A 13,388-nucleotide genomic window follows, 5' to 3' on the forward strand; every position below is an offset into this window, starting at 1 on the left:
TTTTTCTTTTTTTTTTTATATATATATATTTTTTTTTCGGGGGTCAAGACTTTTCATAAACTCGAGCTAGACGTTTATCTATTAATTCCAATAAGATTATCCATTTAAACACAAAGAGTCTATTCTTTTCCTTCGAACTTTTCATGCTTCCAAACCATAGTCACCACACTCACCCCCACCTATAGCTAGACAATAGAGTGCCTAATCTAGCAAGAATGAAGACCAAGCATTGTCGTTCCCGATACTCTCAACAATATGCACATGTAAGGCTTTCCGAAAAAGGCCTCACTCATCAAATAATGAAAGCTCAAAACGAGGGAAGGGTTTTGGGAATGGTGTACGACTAGAGTTTGTCAAAAAAAAGATTGGCATAAAGGATGTGACAGCTCAAGTGTGTATATCCATGACTCAGTACACAAGGGACCATAAGCAAGAAGCATTAAGTTCGTTCAGTTCAAACAAGGTTGTAGTTGGCTTCAAAGGTTGAGTTTCAGCAATCAACAAGTTTCAGGAAGAGTTTTCAAGGCTCGAAGCATACAAGTCTTTTTGAGAGGTGCATAAGCTACTCAGGTGCAAAGTAATGTTCTTTACAAGGCATCTCAAATCATTGCTCCCAATGCAAGTAAATGCAACCTATATGCTCTAGACTCTCCTAGAAATGCAAATGATGCAAACTAAATGATTTTTTTATGCAAATATATATATGTATAATGCAATGCATGAGACTCAAAATCATCAAAGCAAACGTGATCAAATACTAGGTACCTCCCCCACACTTAAATCACACAGTCTCTGTGTAAGTGAGAGAGAGATACCCAAAAGACAACTAAAATTCAAAATATGAACTGGTATATACAAGGGAAAGTAGTGGGTTACCTTCTATGGGGAATGAATAGAGGGAGATGCTCCCTTCTCGTCGTCCTCAGGTGGTAACTCTTCAACGTAGAAGGCTTGCCAAAACACAGTTGGTTTTCTCATTTTCCCCTTGATGTCAAAGTGGAGGATGTTCTCTTTACCCAAATGGAGATCAATCGTGTCTTCCTTCACATTAACAATAGCTCCTGCTGTAGCTAAGAATGGCCTTCCTAGAATCAATGGGTCTTGAGGCTCCTCACTCATCTCAAGCACCATAAAATCTGTAGGTATCTCATACCTTCCAATCTTCACAGGGAGGTCCTCTAAGATACCCACAGTGTACTTCACTGAACGATCAGCTAACACCAGAGAGAGTCTACACTTCTTGTACTGAGTGAATCCAAGCTTCTTTGCAACAGACAAAGGCATCACGCTGACACTAGCTCCCAAATCGCAGAGACATTTCTCAAATACCATAGGTCCAAGAGCACAAGGTAGTGTGAAGCATCCTGGATCCTCTAACTTCTCTGGAACATCAAGCCTCTGGATGATGGCACTGCACTCATGGGTAAGAATCATCATGCTTTCCATCTCCTTTTTCTTTGCAGCTACAACATCTTTCAGGAACTTGTTGTATTGAGGAATCAACATGAAAGCATCGATGATGGGCATTGCAACCTGAGCTTCACTCATTTGCTTCTCAAACAGAGCCTTGTACTTCTCTAGCAGCTGCCTCTTGAATCTACCAGAGAATGGTAGTTTGGGTTCATAGGGAGGAGGAACAAAAGAATTCTCACTTGCTGGAGCAACAACTTCACCATCTTTCACTGTTTTCTTTTCTTCCCCAACCTTTCCTTTACCTTTAGCTTCCATAATCTTCTCCAAAATCTCATCATTGGTCTTCTCATCAACAATTACCACATCATCATCTAAGTTGATGGCCACCTCCTCACCTAGTTTCTCAGCATCCCTGGTGAGGGTTGTAGGAGGTAACTGCTTACCACTCCTAAGGGTGATAGCTTTGGCCTCCTTGGGGTTTTGGTCAGATTTTCCAGGTAGAGATCCTTGCTGGCGATTCTGGTGAGTGTTCATGGAAGCAAACTGATTCTCTAAATTCTTGACTGTAGAAGCAAGATGTGAGAACTTGTTGTTGAGCTCATTGTAGCTCCCATCAATCTTGGAATGAAGGTTCTTCAACTCATAACCAACATGCTTATCACTTCTAGTCTGAGACTCCAAGATTTGTTTCAGCAGGGTGTCAGTGCTGCTCTCTTGAGGAGCAGAGGAACCAGACGAGGGATTTTGCTGAGGCTGATAGCTGCCTTGCTGGTTGTTTCTAGGCGGATAACCACTCTGTTGGTTGTTGTGATAGGATTTCTGTTGGTAGTTGTTGTACTGAAAGTTGGGCTCTTTTTTGTACCAGCTACCATTGTTGTTGATGAAACACAGCTCTTCCTGACCTTCCAAACCCTCAACCTCTTGGACAACAGGTGGTGTCTCTTGGCTTGGGTTACCAACAAAGTGCAGCTGCTCTTGGGTGGCTTTATCAGCAATGAGGATGTCTATCTTATCCTGTAGAGCTTTCAACTCCTTCCTCGTCTGCTTATCATCTGTTCGACTGTCTTTGTCGTGGTCTCCACTGTAGACTGCATCACTCTTTACCATGTTGTCAACCAGCTCCTCTGCATCTTCCTCAGTTCTCCCCAAGAAGAACCCATTGCTAGTTGTATCCAGTCTGGCCCTGTACTTAGGAAGAGCACCACGATAGAATGTGCTCAGAAAGCTCTCCTTAGAGAAACCATGGTGTGGGCATTGAGCTTGGTAGCCCTTGAATCTTTCCCAGGCTTCACTGAAGCCTTCCAAGTTCTTCTGTTGAAAGCTGGAAATCTCATTTCTCAGCTTAGCAGTTCTTGAAGTAGAGAAGAACTTCTCCAAGAATGCTTTCTTGCAGTCATCCCAAGTGGTGATAGAGTCGCTGGGTAGAGACTTCTCCCACTGACATGCCTTATCCCCCAAAGAGAAAGAGAATAACTTGAGCTTTAAGGCATCTTCGGACACACCATTGGTTTTCGACAACCCACAGTAGCTGTCGAACTTATCCAAGTGATAGAATGGGTCCTCTACAGCCAAGCCATGATATTTGTTGTTCTCGATCACGTTGAGGAGTCCTGACTTGACCTCAAAGTTGTTGGCTGCCACAGCCGGTGCTCGGATTCCAAGTCTATGACCATGAATGTTGGGCCGGTCATAAGTACCAATGGGTCGAGCTGCCCGCGGTTGGTGTTCTGCCCCTTGCGGTTGATCTGCCATATCAATATCCAATCTCTGCAAGTGGGCTTGTTGTTCTTCTTCTCGTCTAGCTCTAGCACACGCCCTCTCTAAAGCTCTGATGTCTGCTACTATTGGAACTAGGTTTGATGGACCCCTGCTCCTCAAGTTCATACACCTGAAAGTAAAAGGTAGGTGGAGAAGAAGAATCAATAACAAAACAAAATTAAAATGACTTAGTCTCAAGCAATTTACTAAATCTCAATGTTTAAATCTACTCAGAATTTGGCAACGGCGCCAATTTGATGTTAGGAGTTTTCAAGGCTCCTAAGACAAATGTTGTAGTATAAATGATTGTCGAACCAGTTCTGAGGGATATCAAAGCACCGAGAATGCAAGTATTCACTTAATCTAAGTGCAACCAATGAATTAGATGGGTTTTAAACTACTACTAATACTAGAAAGCAATTTCAGAATGATACTTTCTTGACTAAGGGAAAAGAGAACTCATGGGCATAGGGATTAGACCTTGGGTGATCAAGTATCGAACTAAGGATGGCAAATGATCAATTAAACTATCGACCTTAAGCCTAGACACAATTCTAAGCAAGCTCTATGTCTAGATGAATGCTCATTTGCTAACATATCTCAAACATCAAATGTCTTTGGTTGAATAATGTGAAAGCAATCATTACTAACAAGACTATTAGCTATCTTAGCACCTTTAACAACAAATGTCTTTGGCAAAGTATACTAAAAGCCTAGGAGAGCTGTCTCAGGCATTTCATCGAACACCTTTCGGGTGGGAAATGCCTATCGATCAACTTTTGAGTGGCCAACTCAGAAGATGCATTATGAATACTCTACTAGCAAGGAACAAGAATGATCTAAACTAAAACATCCTAGAACTAACCTAATCACCCTTAATCTCCCTAACCCATGAATTCAAAAAGTGATTACTCACTAATCTCCATGATTCCTCTTAAACTCATATTGGATTTCAGATTAATCATGTAGAGGAATAGATAAGAAATCAACAAGAACACCAGATGAATGCAATGAAATCTGAATCAAAAGAAGTTTTACTAGTTGTTCTCCGGAAAAAAAATTATTCCTTGGTGGCTACCAAAAAGGTACTTAAAACATAGGTTTTTGAAAAGTAAAAACGTGCATAATGAAATGACCAAAAGGCCCTTGAGAAAACATGAATTCGGCCAAACAAATAGACGCGGAGTGACCTCGGCACGTCGCTGCGAGAGGTCGCTCCCGGGTCGTTTCTTCGCGAGCGATGGCTGTGTCGCTCCGAAGACGTCGCTCCCGAGTCGTCTCCTCGCGAGCGACCTGGCTGTGTCGCTCCAAAGACGTCGCTCCCGGGTCGTCTCCTCGCGAGCGACCTGGCCTTGTCGCTCTAGGAGGTCGCTCCGAAGCGTAAATGGCGAGCGAGTTCATGGCGTCGCTCCGGTAGGTCGCTCCCATGCATTACTCATCCAATGATCACCTTAATCACCTCTTTTGAGCTCCAAACACACCCAAATGTCTCCAAGAACTCCATGTGGTACTCCAATACCTGATAAAGACTCATGTATGCAAAATGCAACCTAAACATGGCTAAATCCTAGTCTATATGATCAAAATGCACATGAGTGAATGGATAAGACAATGTAAATATGCAAGATATCATTCCGCGCTTCGCGCAAAATATTGTTTTATTATTTTTAAATATGATTTTTTATGATGTCATTATGTGCTCAGTATTTATTTGTAAAGAACATTATTTGATGATTTATTATGTTATGTAATAGTAAATAATATATTATGTGTTTGTCTTTTTGATAATGTTGTTGTATGTATAATACTACTTGTTAGTGGTAAGCTTTGGTTTCTCGGTGGTTGGCTTCCATTCTCCTCCACTCAGGTTGTTTATCTTCTTATCATGTATCCTTTGGTGTAGGTGTGCGGAGTTAGTCTGTTGCAGCTTTGGTTTCTTCTATTCATAGTTTTGTGGTTCTTCGTTGGCATAAGCGCCTTGTATATGCTTGTTTAGTTTGTGAGGTGTTTCTTATCTCTTAGCTGGTGGTTGTGCTTCTGGTGCTTTAGACATGCGTCTTTTTGTTACGTATTGACTTTGTTCTTCAGATGATTATTCTTTCTCTGACCCGTTTTTTTTTGTTTTTTGCGATGGTGCTTGATCCTTTGTGTTTCGGAGATTGATTTGTCTCAAATTTTATCTTTTTGCATTTTCTGACATCTGCTTGTTCTAACCAAGACATTCTATGATAAGATGAAATATGTTAGTCTTCTTTATTGATCTTTTTTCAGCTCCAAATCTTTATTGAGTTAGTGTTACTATGGTATTTTACTTTTTTCTTTCTGGCTGTGGAAGTTTTATGTTTAAATTATGTATTGCACTCTAATTTCTTCTTATTAGTTTGATCATTTTATATTTTTAATAGTTAATTAAATATATAATTTGTAAATTAAATAATAGAAAATGGTAAGAAAATAATAAAATACCAAAAATTATGTTATTTTTAGTTGTGAATAAATTAAATATGTAAAATATATTTCTATTATTTTATTTATTTCTTTATTCTTCTTGAATTTTAGTGAACAATAAAATAGATTATCAAATTTCATACGATAATAGTTAGTGCGAAAATGATTAGATAGTTCATGATTAGAAAGTACTTGGCCAAATTGCAATAATCTAAAAAAAAGGGCCTAAAATGCAAAAAAAATACATGGATGACACGTGTCGTAAAACCCCATTGTCACTTGGCAGAAGAAGGTAAAAAACCAACTTTATATATATATATTTAGAAATTTCATTTAAATTTACAACAAAAGATAGAGTTATTTATCTTTTTCGAATAAATTATATATACTCTTATCATATATACATTTCTTAATTTGCAATGCAAAAAGGAAAACGAAAAGATAGATTCAACTCACATAAGCAAATGATTTTGATTTACTTGCTTTTACATGACATTTGAGACATATCATTTCTATTTCTCAATATATTAAAGAGATGCTTATATTAATTTAGACTCGTTAATGTGATGTTTTAGAAGTTCACAACCAAAACTTATTTAGTTATATTTTTGAATTTACAAATCAAAATACTGCAAGTTTCAAAACTAGTTAATGAAATAGATGATACTTTAGATTTATATTCCAAATAATATATCTTGAGAGAGAATCTAAACTATACTAAAAAGAAAATAAGCTGCGCATAGAGAGTGTCCACGTTGGTTTAAAAAAATCAACCAATAGGGAGGCTCAGTTTTGTCACGTCATCTTCATTAAGCATCAAGTCAAGTTTCTAAGTTACCGGGCTTTCGTGTGGGCTAATCTGTACACATTATCAGCCCTAAGCGACTCATCAACTTCACCTGCTTCGTACCCATCGTAGAAACGCAGACGTTTATCACCATTTCCGATTCTCTTCTGTAACGTCGGTCTCCACCAATCTTTCTCATTAAACCCCCTTCTTTACAGCTACAATCTGACTCATGCAACCGTTCCGAATCCCTGATTTTTACCTTATATAAATCCTTTCTTTGATACTCTGATCCTCGCAAAATCAGGCAATCTCTTCACTGTCCCCTTAACTTTCTCTTCTCTGATGGCAATCAAATCGGCCGATCTCTTCATTGTTTTCTTAACTTTCTCTTCAGTCATATTTTTTTTGACAAGAGATAGTTGAAATCATGTTTAACAAGACTAATCAACAGACTAGAGGAATTGGTCGGGAAAAAAACCCGAAGGGTGCTAGGATGCTGGCGACTATGGCGTCGTATGGAATTGGGCCGGTTCTTCTTCCCTAGCTTGAGCGAACTGTTTCGGTCTGAGGACGACGAATAGAAAGAAGATGATGAAACCGTCACTGTTTCAGAGGTCAATAAGATCTTGAAGGGTTTTGCCCAAATATGTAAGAACGAAAATATCTCTTGATTTGATCAAGATATTGTCTCTTCTACCATCATCTAACTTCTCGGGCTTGTGCCAAGAATAAAGCATAAAACATACTGATGTATCTCCAGTCAAATCCTAGGCAGCAAGACAGGAGTGATCAAATGTCTCAAAGCAGCTATTCAGAGAAGTCTTTGAGGTAAACATTTTTTAATTTGCTAGAAGAAGAAACGTAAGAATGCTGTGGCCTACACATATAAACTTTAGAGTGAATTTGTTATGCTCTTTTACATCTTTTCTGGACCTAATTGTCTAAAATCATATGTACAGGAAATCCCACAGGTGAAGGTTGGAAGAAGACTTGGTGATGCGGAGAATCAGAGCGCATTAACCGAAAAAGCTTTACTTGAACTGAACTGAAAGTAAGCAAAACTTAAGACTGTTTCTTTTTTTAATTGTCATGCGACCTCTTTATTTTGCGATGTTTCTGAGACAAAATAAACTCAAAAATGTTTGGACAGGTCAAACAATGGAATAGAAGAGATGTGTAGGGACCGATGTAACTGGGCCATCAAAGGTATGATTCCTCACCAAACACAATATAACTGTAAAGCTAAATCCAACAAGCTCCATTATTTTTCTTTGTCTCGAAGATTCATAATCATTCTGGATTTAAGGTTTGAAGCCAAAAAAATAAATACAAATGAGTCTAATTTTTGTTTCCAAAACTTAACATTTTCTTTTTGCCAATGCCAACCATACCAGAAGCTCAAGTGGAATTTGTTATTCTAGCGTACCATCTATTTTTCAGAGTGATTTAAATGTCAAAGCAACAGTCGCGCCTCTCTACTTTTTGGTACATTCCATTACATTAACGCAGAAATCTGCACCGATGTCAATGCCTCACGGAGATTCCATTACACCCACGACTTAAATAAAACAGCAAGGGCAAGAAATAAGTCACACGTGCTCTTTTGGTAAGTTTACTTTGCGGCTGTTGAATGTTGAATCAAGCTATTTATGTGACATAGATCTTCTTACTGATTAACGAATGCTCTTTTATTTTCTTTCCTAGGCTACTAATCATTTCACGGATATGGGGTGTGAACGTGCAAGCAAGGTAATTCACGCTAATTGTATGCTTGTGTGCTCTGCATTATCTGGTTATTTATGTAGAGTAAAAAGTCTTTATATACCTTAGCTGGTGTCCTCAGGTGTTCAAAAACCAAAATCTTATGCAGCTCCAGTCGGTGATCCTGGGATTGGTCTTGAACAGCTTGAGCTAATGTGCAAAGTTTAAAACATTGTTTCTCTTCAGTTATATGGAGACGAGCAAGCGAGTTCTATCAAAGTAAAAACCTTCAACATAGAAGGCAATTCATATCTCAGTAGAAAGAAGAAGTCTGGTCAGAAGAAGAAAAAGTGATGATGAGATAAGTAAATGGATATGACCTGCCTACCATGTCCTAAGTCTCGGCTATATCTTTTCTGCCATAAGTATATCAACAAAAACCAATGTCCGTCGTCTAGCTCCCAGGAACAACAGATGAGTTAGTTTCCAGCAATGTGGCTGTCACACATGTCGTTTTTCTCCGTCGTTTGGACTTGACATAGCGTAAGAGAGAAAGAATAGAGTTTTCATGAATTATTCCTATGTTTTTCCTATTTTTGTTTTATGTTGCCTTAGTATCTCAATTAGTTTAAAAAAAAAAAGTAAGTCTATAAATATAAAGGATATACTCCTTTTAGTATTAGTAGATTATTTATGAATTGGGGTTGAATTATGAACCTTTATAAATATTTTATAAATGATTTTTAAACATTTTTAAATGATTTTATAATGTCAGTTTTAGTTTTTCAGAAATTTAAAGTATTTATGAAAATAGTTATCTCTTAAAGATAAATTTTAATAGTGATATCGAATTCAGGGTAAAAGCTAAAATTAAAATTCTCCCAGAAATCATAACATACATTTGTTTCTCCAAAAATTCTAAAAAAGGATGTTCATGTCTAATTGCAGCTTCTAATATTTTTTTCTTCCATATATTTAAATTTATTTTTTCAAAAGAAATTTTGGTTCACACACTATTATGCGTTGTATTTAATTAGCAAACAGTTTCCAAAATTGTGTTTCAATTTACAGAAGTCCAACACCAAATAAGATATAGACTTATTTATTATAATATTATCAATTTTTTTTTTTGTAACTTATGTTATCAAAATTATATTAGAACAATTTTACAAAAACAACATCTACACATCGTAAAAAAGAATTTTTTTTAGTTTACCCCGAGGGCGTAGGTTCACCAGCCAATAATAGCCTGTCATATCATATATTTTTTTTAAAGAAACGTAAAATAACATGAATTTGCCAAGTTATATTACATTTTTTAAATAAAAAGTAAAAGTAAATAAATAAAATAGTACTAGCCGCAAAAAATGAGTTTATTTAATATTATTAACGATGTCAGCAAAACACAAAACCCTAAATTCTAATCATTAAATCCTAATCCTTTGGATAAACCCTAAACCCTAAATCATAAATACTAAACACTAAATCCTGAAAACTAAATCCTAAACGCTGTCAGCAAAACTCTAAATGTTAGCCCTAAGCTCTAGAGTTTATGATTTATCCAATAGTTTAGTGTTTAGCCAAAGGTTGAGTTTACTCAAAAATTTAGGGTTTACTCAAAAATTTAGGGTTTACCCAAGAATTTATGATTTACCCAAAAATTTAAGGTTTAGTGTTTAGGGTTTAATGCATAGGATTTAGGTTTAGTGTTTTGCTGACGGCGTTAACAATGTTAAAAAAAATATTTGTACTATTTTTTATTTATTTTTACTTTTTTAGTTTAAAAAATATAATATGACTTGGCAAAGTTTTATTATTTTTTTCCTTTTTTTTCAAACACTGAATATGAGATCGCAGACTTTTATTGGTCGGTGAATAAATAATTTTTCTAAGAAATATCAAAGTACGGATAAATAATCTTTCTATGTTTAAAATATTGGTCACTAATAATAGTATTTCACTTCCAATTAATATTAATATTATTTTATAATTTAATATTTTTTACTATTTAATAATGCATAGACAAATCTTAAATGGTTTTAGTTTTAAAACAGTTATCAATCATCGATTTTAAAAAAATAATTATAAATTCAAGTGCATTATTGAAGAATTTTGTTTGTTCTGATGTGTTAACTTATATGAAATTTTAATCCCTAAAATATTTCAAATCTTATACATAAGTAAAGAGTGTCAAACATAATATAAAAGAAGTAATTCAAACTATCTTCTTAATTTTACGGTGATAGTCATGTTACTCTTTTTCATTTCATATAATAGAAACTTGTTTGACATTAATATAAATAAAATTTTAAAACATTAATAGAAATAAAATTTAAAACTAAATTTCCTCATTTATATAAAAGATTTACCATGAAAGTAAAAATAGTAAATTGTAATTGATCAAATAAACACAGTTAATCTAAAATTAAGATGATAGTTTACATATGATAAAATATGAAAAAAAAATTCAAAAGTATATTATCCGCGCGTAGCGCGGAAAAACGATCTAGTGTTAGTAATGGCTAATGAGTAGTCTTCTAACCTTATTTTTCTTAAATATTAATTAAGTTTAATATTTAAATAATAAATATTATACGGATAAACTTAGAAAAAGTAATAGTTAACTGCTCTTGAAATTTAAAAAATCTAACTTGCGTCTATCAATTTGACGTGGATGGTGTATATCATATCATATGTTTATTGTTTAGTATGAAAAATCTTCAAATTATCATTCATATCGAAATGGATGAATTCTGTAAAAAGATGTGATCACATAAAGAAGATATTATTTAATAGAAACGCGACGATATCATAATGTCATATGCATGTGACTGATTCTATTTTTAGGAAGGCGAAGTGGAGCAGTTTGTATAATGGAGCAAGAGTGAGTCACTAAAAGAGAACGTCGACGTGCTCAAGTCAAACTCCAACAAATATTCTTGAAGTTGATGTGTCCCAATCACAATCCAATCGTTCAGATTCTTTCCGCCGCCGTAGAATGCCAAACACATCACCATCTCACTCACTTTCACCACCGTATTAGCACCATAAAATCCCCACGTCACCTCCCCTGTCTTCCCCGGCAGCCCAAACTCTATCTTCGGCACGTTCGGTCCGGTCATATCCTTTCCGGCGACGTTTTGTGCATCGAAACAATCTTTAAAGGGCGCAACGGATGTGACCTTAGATATCCCCATTGCCTGTGTAATTTCAAATCCCCCTCCCCCTCAAAAAAAAAAGCAGAATTAGTGAAAATCTCATTTTTAGCATGGCATTGCTTCATTTCTATTATTTTTTTTTAACTTCGAATGTATAAACCTAAGTTTTGTGCATGAAATGGAATATAAGATTTTTTTGTAAAAAAGTATCCTCACCTTTTTCATTTAAAAGAGAAACTCATCATTAATGTATAGTTTTAAACATTATTATGTGGTGTTCTCATCTTCTAAACCGAATTAGGATGTCAAGATATTAGTTTTATTTCATATAAATGTAGAAAATGATTTCTTATTTTTGGGAGTTATACCTCTGCCTTGAGTGTAAATGACTGAGCAAGGGCATTGTAGATATCAGTGTGGAGTACAGTGTACGGAACCACCGTGCTTAGTTTGGCTGCGACTCCGCCAAGAAGCAAATTAGGGTTCAACGTCAAAGGAGTCCCATCAACGTAGATGGATTGGACAGAGATTAGGTAATCTCCTGAGTCAATTCTCATCGGCGTTAAATTAAGTCTTAGGAATCTGACTAGTGTTGTTATCGAAGGGAGGGATGATGTAGTAAACGCCGGCGACATAGAAGCGACCAGTGCCGTATGAAGGCAAGCAGAGAGCCAGTTTCGGGATGACGTTAAAATCCGAGGTCACCTGTTTCGTGAACGACGAACTTCCGGGAGAAAGACTCAAAACTCCATCTACCGGAGGGGATACACCTTGGAGGTTGTAGGCACATGAGAATGTGAAGATGCGCAAGGAGACTTGGGAAAGGAAGTTGCCTCCGTCGGTAGTGGAGAAGGAGGCTGCGTCTTGGACGGCACGGCTCGTTATGTTCTGGCTGCCGAGATGGTTAGGTTGTTTGTAAAGACATGAGTTTTCGTTGCAACCCTTTCCAGGGGTGACCTCGCAGGAGTCGCTGTCGCAGGCGACGGTGTGAAGAGATGTTAAAGATTGGAGTTGGTGGCAGTTGAGTCACGTGAGGTTGGTTCCTAGGTCGAGGAGGAGGTTTAGTGGAGTTTTTACGGTGGTTCCGATGTCGAGAGTGGTGTAGAATTGTTTGGTGGGTTCGTGTTTTGTGATCGGAAGAAGGTATTGAGCTTGTGATGTCAGAATCATGGCCGCGAAAACGGAGAGGAAGCGAAGTTTGCCCATCTTTTGTTTTCTTTAGGGTTCTTTTTGTTGGTTGGTTTGTGATGAAGATGGACTATAACAGATGTATGGTATTTATAGATGTAAAAACAAACCTAGGATCTAAGAAAATAATGGTCTTCTGTTTAATTTTGTTTGGTGGCCATAATAATGGCCGGTATCTTTTAATGTTTGAACGTTGGATATAATTATAAGGAGGACTACGTAACCTCCATGCATAATAATGATTTAATGCTTGACAACAAATAATTGTATTTGAAAAGAAGAAGATCAGTAGGTGTATCAGCGTAGGCTAGTTTACGGAACATTTAGCATTAATGGTACGTAAGAGATGCAAATTTTCAACCCTGCTTATGGAATACACTCACATGCATGGTGGGTTTAAGTCAACATCAACATCATATATTTATTTCTTTCCAAAGTAGTTTTACTATTGAATTACCTGATAACCATCGTACTTGAATGACCATGATCACAACTAGCTCATCATATTGTATTAGGCCGTCCTTTGAACCTTTTGTCTCATGGAGAAATATTGTTTTTAGTCCGAATCCTCAAACACATTTTGCTACGTGGTTATTCCTTTAAATCGCAATCCTACTCTAGAAAGTAACTTAATTAGATTGGAACAATACTTAGGTTCACCCCTGCGGTGAATGCTTAAATTCACCCCATCCTTAATAACCAACCAAATTACCATGTATGATTAGTTAAAAAAGACAACAAGATTAAAAAAATAGCTGCAAAAAATAATAAGATTAAAACCGTCTACAAAACTCTAAAAAACCTAAAATTTAAAACTACAAATCCTAAATCATAAACTCTAAATCCAAAACTCTAAACCATAAACCCTAAATCCTAAAATTTAAATCACAAATCCTAAATCCAAAACTCCAAACCATCTAAACTATTAAAAG

The 13,388-nt window shown here is 36.3% G+C and overlaps 1 non-coding gene and 1 pseudogene across 1 annotated transcript; one reads left to right on the forward strand and one right to left on the reverse strand.

Annotated features, from left to right (window-relative positions):
* The first annotated feature begins 2,650 nt into the window (after window positions 1-2,650).
* On the forward strand, window positions 2,651-2,757 carry LOC125582603. Its single transcript, XR_007320060.1, has one exon. It is a non-coding gene; the product is annotated as a small nucleolar RNA R71 (small nucleolar RNA).
* Window positions 2,758-10,707: 7,950 nt separating this feature from the next.
* Window positions 10,708-12,654, reverse strand: LOC106431458 (annotated as a pseudogene).
* Window positions 12,655-13,388: the final 734 nt, after the last annotated feature.

The sequence above is a fragment of the Brassica napus genome, chromosome C2 (assembly GCF_020379485.1).
Source record: "Brassica napus cultivar Da-Ae chromosome C2, Da-Ae, whole genome shotgun sequence".
Lineage (NCBI taxonomy): Eukaryota > Viridiplantae > Streptophyta > Magnoliopsida > Brassicales > Brassicaceae > Brassica > Brassica napus.